Source organism: Phacochoerus africanus, chromosome 5 (genome assembly GCF_016906955.1).
Source record: "Phacochoerus africanus isolate WHEZ1 chromosome 5, ROS_Pafr_v1, whole genome shotgun sequence".
Taxonomy (NCBI): Eukaryota; Metazoa; Chordata; class Mammalia; order Artiodactyla; family Suidae; genus Phacochoerus; species Phacochoerus africanus.
In genome coordinates, this window is record NC_062548.1 from 61231394 (window position 1) to 61243123 (window position 11730).

Here is an 11730-nt window from a genome sequence, read left to right on the forward strand (position 1 = left end):
ATGAAATCATTTAATTGACAACCATAGACAAGCCAGGGAGGATTGGGCTGCCCTTTCCCTCAGCCTCCCTGTCACATCCCTGGTTGGTACAGGACACAGGACCCCCTAAATGGCCCTGCTGCTTCTGCCAGGACCAGGCTGTGAAGCTGATGGGGAGATAACAGAGGAGGAGGAGGTGGAGGAGGAGGAGGAGGAGGTGGTGAAGGAGGAGGAGGAGAATGTGGAGGAGGAGGAGGAGGAGGAGGAGGAGGAGGAGGAGGAGGAGGGGAGCGGGAGGGGGGGAGGAGGAGGAGGGGGAGGAGGAAGCTCGTGTCCCGCATGAGCGCTGGCGGTGAAGTCAGTGAAAGAGAATGAAGAGGCGGAGGGTGGTGGTTAGCGGGCCGCAGTGGCTATGGCGACGAAGACCAGTGAGGTGGAGGTGCATCCCAGATGCTCATGGCCCAGAGCCCTCAGCTGCCACCTACCCCCTGAGCCCTCCCACAGCTTCCTCTCACACAGACTCAGAGCAGCTGCTCTCAGGTCCCCAGAGAAGCTGCACCTTGGGCAGCTGAGCCCCCAGGCAGGGAGGTTTGTGTTCAGGGCTGTATCACTGTGGGAGGAGATTGTATACCTTGATTACAGTAATAAACTCCAGCATCCTTAGCCTCTACCCTGCTGATTCTCAGGGTGAAATCTGTCCCTGACCCACTGCCACTGAACCTGTCAGAGACCCCAGAGTCACAAAACCTTATAGATCAGGAGCTTTGGAGACTGGCCTGCTTTCTGCTGGTATCAATACAAATATGTGTATCCATCACTGTGTAGGAGGCTCTGACTGGACCTGCAGGAGATGGAGGCCAGCTCTCCAGGGCTGACTGACAGGGAGAGTGGAGTCTGGGTCAGCACAATGGCCCCACTGGATCCTGAAATAAGGGGAAAATACAAGATTATAAGCAAGTTTGAGCCACTTTTGAAAATTCCCTTTTACTTATTTCAATCTAAAACATTTTTATGTAAATTAATACACTAACCTAATCATTTTATAAAGAACCCAAGATTTCTAATGCATGAGAAAGTATCTGAAATTTGTCCACATATCACCCCCTCTCTGTGTCACCACCTTCACCAGAGGACTAGGGTTTCATCTGAATCCTCCTCATGCTCACAGATCTAAATATCTCTTCCCTTGGCAGAGGGTGAGATGGGCAACTACATGTGAGCAAATGCACATGAAAAGCAGTGCTGCCCCCACAGCTCCCTCCCCTTCTCATCTACCCCCCATCCTCACCTGGGACCCAGAGCAGGAGGAGCCCCAGGAGCTGAGCAGGAAACATCATGGTCAGCTATGAATGGAGGAGCCCTGAACAGTCCAAGCCAGACTAGAGCTGCCCTTTTATGTCAGGCTGGCCAAGGAGAGCATGCAAATGCAAATCCCCTGGTGGGGGCAGCAGAGGAGGAAGAGACTCGGGGAGGGCCCTCTCTTGTGACAAAGGAAGATAAAATGTCTCTGTGATGCAGGGGAACCTGCACTTCCATACAGATGGCACCTATGCTGCCTGTGGGGTGAAGGCACACATTTCAATGTTTCCCTCTCTTTTCTCTACCCATTTCTAGTTTTTGCAATCTTCCCCAAGCAGATATACACTTCTCCATAATAAGGTTGAGTTCCAGAAATATTTTTTTTATTCTTCTTTTCTTTTTTGTACAAGACTCTGAATTTGTTTTCATTTTCATGAATGGAAGACGTTGATTTCCTGGGCTTCAGGTGTACATCAAAGTCACTCAGTTATATATATATATATATCCTTTTTCAGAGTGTTTTCATTTCATTTTTTATTTTTTTAACTCAATGAACTTTATCATATTTATCATTGTACAATGACCATCACAACCCAAAATTACAGCATTTTCATCCCAAACCCGCAGGCCATCCCTTCCCCCAGCCTGTCTCCTTTGGAAACCACAAGTTTTTCAATGTCTGGAAGTCCATGTCTTTTCTGCAAAGATCATTGTATCCTTTTTTTAGATTTCACATTTAAGTGATAGCACATGGCTTTTGCGTCTCACTGTCTAACTTTGCTTAGCCTGATAATTTCTAAGTCCATCCATGTTACTGCAAATGCCATGATTTCATTCCTTTTTAAGGCTGAGTTATGTCCCGCTGTGTATACATACATCTTTGGCCTCTGTCACTGTCCCCTGTCAATGGACTGCTGTGCATTGAAAGAACAGAGACCACTCCAACTGAGAGGAAACAAATTACGAGTCTTTATTACTGGTCAGGGCCACACACTGCCTAAAAGTGGCTTGAGCGTGAAGCCCTGAACAAAGAAATGGACCACATTTATAAAGGCAAACTTACGTCCAAGTTGGGAGGGGTGAGCATGAATAAGCAGGGGTACAAAAGCAAAGTGGTGGTTAAATTCCTTCAAACCTTAACTAGTAATAGTGTTTAGGTTAATAAAAATAATGATTTAAGGTAAGGACCATATTTCCTGACTTCAAGCAGGCAGCTAATGTTGGCACCAAAGAAGTAATTAGATGGGTAACCTTGTAGCATCTGCAGTCCTCCTCATCAGCTAAATTTTTTCATCTAAGGAAGGGGGCTGTGGCCAGAGACTTAGGTGCCAGGTTTATTGCTTTACACAGGCACTGTGGAATGTTAACAGGGCCCAGGCCTACGTCCTTCAGACATTTAGGTTGCTTCCAGGTCTCGGCTATTGTATACAGGGCTTCAGTGAACAGTTAATACATATACATATATTCTTTCTCAGATAGTTTTCATTTCATTTTATTTTATTTTTATTCTTTTTATTTTTTGGTCTTTTTGCCTTTTCTAGGGCTGCACCTGTGGCATATGGAGGTTCCCAAGCTAGGGGTCTAATTGGAGCTGTAGCCATGGGCCTAAGCCCGAGCCACAGCAATCCAGGATCCAAGCTGCATCTGCAACCTACATCACAGCTCATGGCATTGCCAGATCCTTAACCCACTGAACAAGGCCAGGAATCGAACCCACAACTCCATGGTTCCTAGTTGGATTCGTTAAACACTGAACCATGATGGGAACTCCTCATTTTGTTGAATTTTATTGTATTTATAGTTGTACAAAGGCTTTTCAAGTATCTTTTTGAGTCATGGTTTTCTCTGGCTACATATGCCCAGGAGTGGGATTGCTGGATCACATGGTAATTCTATATTTAGTTTTTGCAGAATCTCCATCCTGTTTTACACAGTGGTTGCACCAATTTACATTCTCACCAACAGTGTAACAGGGTTCCCTTTTCTCCACACCATCTCCAGCATTTATTGTTTCTAGATATTTTGATGGTGGCCATTCTGGCCGGTGTAAGGTGATACATCATGGTAGTTTGGATTTGCATTTCTCTAATAATGAGTGACACTGAACATCTTTTCATGTGTTTTTTGGCCATCAGGATGTCTTCTTTGGAGAACTGTCTGTTTAAATGGTCTGCCCATTTTTTGATGGGGTTGTTTGTTTTTTTTTTGTTTTTGTTTTTGTTTTTGTTTTTGGTATTGAGCTGCCAGAGGTGTTTAATATTTTGGCAATTAATCCCTTTCCAGTCACTTCAATGGCAAATATTTTCTCCCATTCTGTGGGTTTCTTTTCATTTTTTTGTGGGTGTTTTTTTGGAGGGGTTCCTTTGATGTGCAAAAACTTTAATTTTAATTAGGTCCATTTGTTTATTTTTGTTTCTATTGTCATTACTCTAGGAGCTGGATCTGAGAAGATATTGCGATGGTTTATATCAGAGAGTGTTTGGCCTGTGTTTTCCTCTAAGAGTTCTACAATATCCTGCTTTATATTGAGGTCATTAATCCATTTTGAGTTTATGTTTGTGCATGGTGTTAGGAAGTGTTCTAATTTCATTCTTTTACATGTAGCTGTCCAGTTTTCCCAGCACCACTCATTGAAGGGACTTTGTTTTCTCCATTGTATATTCTTGCCTCCTTTGTCATATTTTAGTTGACTGTAGGTGTGTGGTTTTAATTCTGGGCTTTCTATACTGTTCAAATGATCTCGATTTCTATTTGTGTGCCAGTAGAGTACTGTTTTGATGACTGTACCTTTGTAGTGTAATCTGAAGTCAGGGAGCCTGATTCTTCCAGCTCCATTTTTCTTTCTCAGGATGGCTTTGGCTCTTCTGGGTCTTTTGTGCTTCCAAAGAAACTTTAAAATAGTTTGCTCCAGTCCTGTGAAAAACGTCCTTGATAATTTGATAGGGATTCTGTGAATCTGTAGATTGCCTTGGGTAGTATAATCATTTTGACACTATTGATTCTTCTCATGCAAGAGCAAGTGTATCTTCCCACCTGTTTGCCACATCTTTGATTTTGTTCATCAGTGTCTTACCGTTATCAGAGTACAGGCCTTTTGTCCTTTTAGGTAGGTCTATTGCTAGGTATTTTATTCCTTTTGATGTGATGGTAAATGGGATCGTTTCCCTGATTTCTCTTTCTGATCTTTCATTGTAGGTCTTCTCTCAGTTTCTGGGTGTTAATTTTTTATCCCTCAGCTTTACCAAAGTGATTGATGAGCTCTAACAGTTTTCTGGTAGCATTTTTAGGAATTTCTAAGTATAGTATCATGTCATCTGCAAACTGTGATAGTTTTACTTCTTCCTTTCAATTTGGGTTCCTTTAGTTTCTTTTTCTTCTCTGATCACTGTGGCTAGGACTTCCAAAACTATGTTGAACCATAGTGGTGAGTGCAGACATTCTTGTATTGTTCCTAGTCTTAGTGGGAATTTGTTCAGCTTTTCACCATTGTGCATGATGTTAGCTGTGAGTTTGCCATATGTGGCCTTTGATATGTTGATGTAGGTTCCCTCTGTGCCCACTTTCTGGAAGGTTCTTATGAGAAATGAGTGTTGCATGTTATCAAAATTTTTTTCTACATCTATGGAGAGGATCATATGATTTTTATTCTTCAGTTTGTTAATGTGGTGTATCACACTGGTTGATTTGTGGATGTTGAAAAAAATCTTTGCATCCCTGGAATAAATGCCACTTGATCATGGTGTACAGCCCTTTTAATATACTGTTGGATGCGGTTTGCATGCATTTTGTTGAGGAATTTTGCATCTACATTCATCAGTGATACTGGCCTATAATTTTATTTTTTTGTGATATCTTTATCTGGTTTTGGTATCAGGGTGATAGTGGCCTCATAGAATGGTTTGGGAGTGTTGCTTCCTCTGAAATGTTTTGGAATAGTTTCAGAAGGATAGGTGTTATCTCTTCTGTCAATGTTTGATAGGATTCACCTGTGAAGCCATCTGGTCCATGGCTTTTGTTTGTTGGACATTTTTTAATCACAGTTTCAATTTCAGTATTTGTGATTGGTCTGTTCATCTTTTCTATTTCTTCTTGGATTAGTCTTGGAAGACTATCCTTTTCTAAAAATTGCTCCATTTTTTCTAGGTTATCCATTTTATTGGTAGTAGTCTCTTATGATTCTTTGTATTTCTGTGATGTCCATTGTAACTTCACATTTTTTGCTTCTAATGTTATTGATTTGAGTCTAATTTTATTGATTTGACCAAAGATTTTTTAAAATTCATAACCTTGAATTTTTAGTAATTTTTCCCACTAACTTTGCATGGGGCTGCTTGTGTAGACTGTGATCTGGTCCAAGTTAAAGGAGTAGGAAGGAAGATATGCAGAAAAAGGAGAATCAGAAAGTGGCAAGAGTAGAAGAAACTGCTTTACTATTCATGGCACCTGATCTCAGCTTAGTTACTGAGTGCAAATGTTCCTCGCTCTTTTCCTCCCAATCATTCTTGCATCCTCTTACCTCAGTCATTACTATTGTCCTTGGGAAACTCCTCCTTTTGTGTACATTTTCAGGGTGGTATTTTCATTTTATCATTATTCTTGAGTTTGTGTTGTTACCCTTTTACACTACACGTATTTGAACATGTCCCTTCTGAACATGTAGATTTTGGATTTTGGGGTGTTATTTCATATCTGCTATTACATGGTTAATTATACGTTATGCATTCTAAAAGAATGGTGTGACAGGTTTTCTCCTTGGTAGCTTTTTTAAATGTTCTTGTTTTGGGCTCCTCAGTGGTATATGGAAGTTCCCATGCCAGGGACGTAATCTAAGCTGGAGCAATGCTGGATCGTTAACCTACTGCAGCAGGCAGGGAATTGAACCAGGGCCTCCACAGAAACAAGCCTGGTTATCAACCTACTGCATCACAGTGGAAAGTCCTTCATAGCTTTTTAAATGTATATCTGCCACCCAAAGAATTTCAGCTTTCAACTGTCATTTTCTTCTTATAGGGGCCTACCCTTGAGAATGAATGATTCTCTTCATTTGATGATTTTTTGCAGTGGCTATTTACTGATCAGTAAGAGATGTTTCTCTACCAGCAAGGAGGAACTTAGGTTGCTGATGTGGTTTCTTTACAGCAAGACCTATTCTTTATCCACTACAAGACAATGCATCACAAAAAGTTTGGTTCAGTGTCTTCTGACTCTTAGGTGCTATATTGTTTCCAGAGGATGTGTATCTTTACAAAACATGATAAAGAAATAGAAAAAGAAAAACTATTAACCAGAACCATGATCAGGACAAAGAATGATATATAAACCCATCTTAAATTGTTAACACTAAACAAAATGAAGAGACAACCCACAGCATGGGAGAAAATATTTCCAAGTTAAGTGACTATCAAGGGATTAATCTCCAAAATTTATAAACACCTTCTTCAGCTCCATACCAAAAAAACAAACAACCCCATTAAAAAATGAGCAGAAGATTTAAACAGACAATTCTCTAAAGAAGACACATAGATGGCAAAAAAAAACCACATGAAAGATGTTCAACATCACTCATGATTAGAGAAATGTGCATCAAAACCATGATGAGGTACCAACTTACACTGGCCAGAATGGCCATCATCAAAATGTCTAAAAACAGTAAGTTCTGGAGAGGGTATGGAGGAAAAGGAACCCTACTACACCATTGTTAGGAATGTAAATTGGTGCAACCACTGTGGAAAACACTATGGATATTCCTCAGAAAACTAAAAATTGAGTTCCCATTTGATCCATTGATCCCATTCCTGAGGATCTATCCAGAGAAAACCATGACTCAAAAAGATACGTGTACTCCAATGTTCATCGCAGCACTGTATACAATAGCCAAGACATGGAAACAACATAAATGTCCATTGACAGAGGAGTGGGTAAAGAAGAAGTGGTACATATACCCAATGGAATATTACTCAGCCATTAAAAGGAATGAAATAATGGTATTTGTAGCAATATGGATGGACCTAGAAATTATCATGCTAAGTGAAGACGGCCAGACAATGAGACACCAACGTCAAATACTATCACTTACATGTGGAATCTAAAAAAAAGGGCACAATGAACTTCTTCACAGAACATATACAGACTCACAGACTTTAAAAAATTTATGGTTTCTGAATGAGACAAGTGGGTGGTGGGTGGGATGCACTGAGGGTTGGGGATGGAAATGCTATAAAATTGGGTTGTGATGATCATTGTACAACTATAAATGTGGTAAAATTCATTGAGTAATTAAAATAAAATGAAATATAATAAAATAAAATTCAGGATTTTCCCTGACCAAGTCCTGAATATGATGTACCATTCTAGTTAAGTTTTACAGAATATTTTGTGAAAACACTTTGTCCTTTTTGACCCAAAAATCTGTACATGATGGTTCCAGTGTAATATTCACAATTGCCAAAATTGGGCAGCAACTTTGGATGAACTTCAGTGGGTTAATGGGTAAACTGGGGTACACTTGGACCATGGAATATTGCTTGGCACTGAAAAGCAATGGTCTAACAAGACATGAAAAGACTTGAGGAAATTTAAAATGCACATCACTGAGTGAAAAAAATCCATCTGAAAACGCTACCTAGTGTATGATCCCATGTATATGATGCTCTGAAAAAGACAAAACTATGGAAACAGTGAAAAGATCAATGGTGGTCAGGGCTTGTGGGGAAAGATCACAGGAGGAGAAGAGAGAAATATTAGGGCAGTGAAACTGCTCTGTGTGATGCCCTAATGGTGGAAGCGGGTCATTATGATGTTTTCAAACTCATAGAATATTCAACCCCAAAGGTGATCCCTAACATCAACCATGGGCTTTGGGTGATAACAGTGAATCAGTGCAGCTCATCAACTATAAGACATGTGCCAGGGTGAGGGGAGGAGTCAAATGTGGGAAATAAGGGAGGCCACATAGGTGTGGAAAAGGGTATCTATGGGAAATCACTGTACATTTGATGAATTATGATTAGAACTCAAATTCTCTAAAATAATTTATATTTATCAAGAAACTCCTTCTTAGACTATCAAGAATATCTTCACCCTGATCTATGAACCGTGATGCCCCAGACCAGATGATTCAGGGTAATTGTCTCTGACTTTATTGAGTCAGGAGAGACAATGTGACTTCTGTGCTGTGGGGACTGAGGAGGGGCAGAGAGAGAGTTAGGCTGCCTATGAGGTTCCCTGGTCCTTCTACTAAAACCTTCCATTGACCTTCAAAGGGTGTGTATTTCCTAGACAGGCTCTCAGCTGATGGAGGCACCAGGAGCAGTTGGGGAAGCCCAAACTCACACACCTACTTCCCTGGGTGGGAGGGTTGTGCTGTCCTGTAACACTGTGGGAGGAAAACCATACCCTGCACACAGTAATATTTTGCAGCATCTTCAGGCTGCAGGCCGCTAATGGTGAGGGTGAAATCTGTGCAAGATCCACTGCCCTTGAACCGAGATGGGACCCCACATTGCAAAGTGGATGCCTTATAAATGAGGAGTTTAGGAGCCTTCCCTGGTTGTTGTTGATACCAGTCTAAATTACTGCTAATGCTCTGACTGGCCCGGCAAGTGATGGAGACTATGTCTCTTAGAGATGCAGCCAGGGAGGCTGGAGACTGGGTCAGCTGGATGGCACTCCTGGCACCTGAGAGGGGAAACAAAAAACATATATTCCTGTTATCAGAGGACTTCCTTGAAGAGCCCAGAGGTACTGAGCACAGCAGCTGAGGGGATGCTCCCATGTCCTAGACACACAGAGACACTCAGGGGTCTCACAGTGAACAGGGATGAGTGGAAGGGTGTCAGCAGTGGGAGTCATTCTGAGGGTCCTCCTCCTCACCTGGGAGCCAGAGCAGCAGGAGGCTGAGGAGCTGCATGGGGGCCCTCATGTCCATGCTGGGTCCTGACAGCCACTGACTCCTGCCAATAGTTGGTGCAGTCCCTTAGTAAGTGTCCAGGGTGTTGGGCTGTGCTCTGGGAATATGCAAATCAGCAGGGGGTTGGGGGAGGGCTGGGCACAGCTGAGCTGGCTGGTCTCAGTGACAGCCCAGGGGCAGTGCCCTGGGGACTCAGGTTAGAGCAGGCAGCACACATGTGCTTCAGAGAACACGTTTCTCCCTGGAGACCATATGTCAGAGTCAGCACACTGTCCTATCAGGAGAGTATTTGTTTTACTCCATTCAATGTCCCCATCATTTTTCTTGCTCCATCTCCATCTAAGAGCAGGAATATCAGGATTGATGCATTTCAGAAACTGCAGGGAATTTAACAACTCCCTGCATTTTGTACCTGGAGATATTCCTGTGCCTAGAGAACATTCCTCTGCAGTCTGATTCTGTGATGTCCTTGGTGAAACACATTCTTTGTCCAATCACAGAACCAGGATATCTGCAGAATTTCCTTTTGTATTCCCACTGGACTGAGCAGCACACATGTGGGAAGAGCCCAGCAGGGTTGGGAAAAGTTCTGTCTGAACGTCTGACAGGAAAATGCACAGCACTCAGTGCTCACACAGCCCAGGGGTATCTGCAGTTCCCACAAGCCAGAGCAAACCTGCATCATTTATGGGCACAAGCTGGGTGCTCTGAGGTTATGCCTCAGTAGTGGAACTAAGTGCCTGCTCATTAAGTGCCATTTGCTCTTTGCAACAAAGTTTATACAAGCAGGACTCCATAGAGTTAAGAGCTTCAAATGACAAGACTAGATGATGCCAGAGCCTTCTTGTGTCACAGCAGGTTAAGATCCTACATTGTCACTGCACTGACACAGGAACTTCCACATGCCTTGGGTTCAGTCAAAAAATTTTTTATAGTTTCTATTGCTCTCTGATGCAATGAAAATAGAGCTTCTCCATTTTTTTTGGTCTTTTTTTTGCTACTCCTTGGGCCAAACCGGCAGCATATGGAGGTTCCCAGGCTAGGGGTTGAATCACTGCTGTAGCCACTGGCCTATATCAGAGCCACGGCAACATGGGATCCTACACCACAGCTCACAGCAATGCTGGATCCTTAAGCCACTGAGCGAGGCCAGGGATCAAACCCACAACCTCATGGTTCCTAGTCGGATTCATTAACCACTGAGCCAAGATGAGAACTCCTAGAGCTTCTCCCTTTTATCCTTTTTATTTTTTGTCCCTTTTGCCATGTCGGCTCTTCAAACCCTCTAACATTCTACCTCAAAATGGATATTCTTTTCTTTTTACAACTTTAAAAATTTTATGTAGAATATCATTTTGGCGGAATATTGTCATAAAGGAAAAAAATCAGACAAGAAATAAATGTAGTTTATCACATGATATATTCACTTCATTGATATAAATCTGACTCATATTTTCTTGGTGTAAATACAAAAAAATGGATACATCAAATAGATCCCAGTTTTTAAAATGCTCTAACACTATGTCTAAACAAATAATGCACAGGCTGTTTTCACGTCATGAATGGTATGATCAAAGTAAAATAATTTCAGGGAGTTCCCAATGTGGCTCAGCAGGTGATGAACTCAAATATTATCCATGAGGAAAGGGATTGGATCCATGGCCTCACTCTGTTGAGTAAGGATCCTGATTTGCAGGGGGGGAGCTTTGATGTTGGTATCAGACTCAGCTCACATCCTTCATTGCCATGGTGGAGCCTGTGGGTGAAGTTCTGATTCCACTTTCTAATCTCAGAACATCCGTATGATGCAGGTCCAGCCCTAAAAAGCCTCCCCCCCCAAAAAAGTGAAAAAACTCAGATCATTAGGATGATATAATCCTATTTGTGATTTTGGAAAGCAAAGTAGAGTTTCTTTCCTTTCCAAAATAAGAGCTTCCATTGCAAGGGCAAATAAACTTGGATTAGCAAGAAAGTTCCCAAGGAAAAAGAAAAAAAAAGGCTACCATAAGAGGTTTAGAGCACACACAAAGCATGGAAAAACTTCAGAGCGAGAAATGAAGTTTATCCAAAATTCTAATGGCTGTTGCTCTGATGCCCAGTGTGGAGCCTGGGGGCACTGCACATCCTCCTAGGAGCAGGACACTTCCCGGACCCTGCACAGAGTTACAGCTCCTAACACAGGCCTCCCAAGGGGGCTCTATCCTCAGGGTGCAGGAGCAGCTGTGGGGCCCAGAGGATGCAGGGACTCTAGCCTGGGCTCAGGGGAATTGTCTGGAGAGCCTGGAGGGAGAGGCCTGGAGGCTTCAGTCCCAGCCACAACCCCATCTGTGTAGACAGGGCTCAGGGCACCCCCAGGACAGCCTACCAGAGCCTCTTCCTTCCTCCCCACACTGGGAATTCCTCCAATACTGCCTCAGGGAATGGCTGCCAGGGCCTCCCTGGAGCAGCCACTAGGCTTATTATCCTTCAGCTGGGTGGTCACTACATGTCAGTTGTGTCCAGAGGGCTGATGTCTTTGATGGAGTCCCCTGTGTCCTCACAGG

The 11730-nt window shown here is 42.7% G+C and overlaps 1 long non-coding RNA gene across 1 annotated transcript; it reads right to left on the reverse strand.

The window, feature by feature from the left end:
* Nucleotides 1-789: 789 nt before the first annotated feature.
* LOC125126696 (uncharacterized) lies at nucleotides 790-1334 on the reverse strand. Its single transcript, XR_007134753.1, has 2 exons — nucleotides 1268-1334; nucleotides 790-902 (listed from the first exon to the last, which is right to left on the reverse strand). It is a non-coding gene; the product is annotated as an uncharacterized LOC125126696 (long non-coding RNA).
* Nucleotides 1335-11730: the final 10396 nt, after the last annotated feature.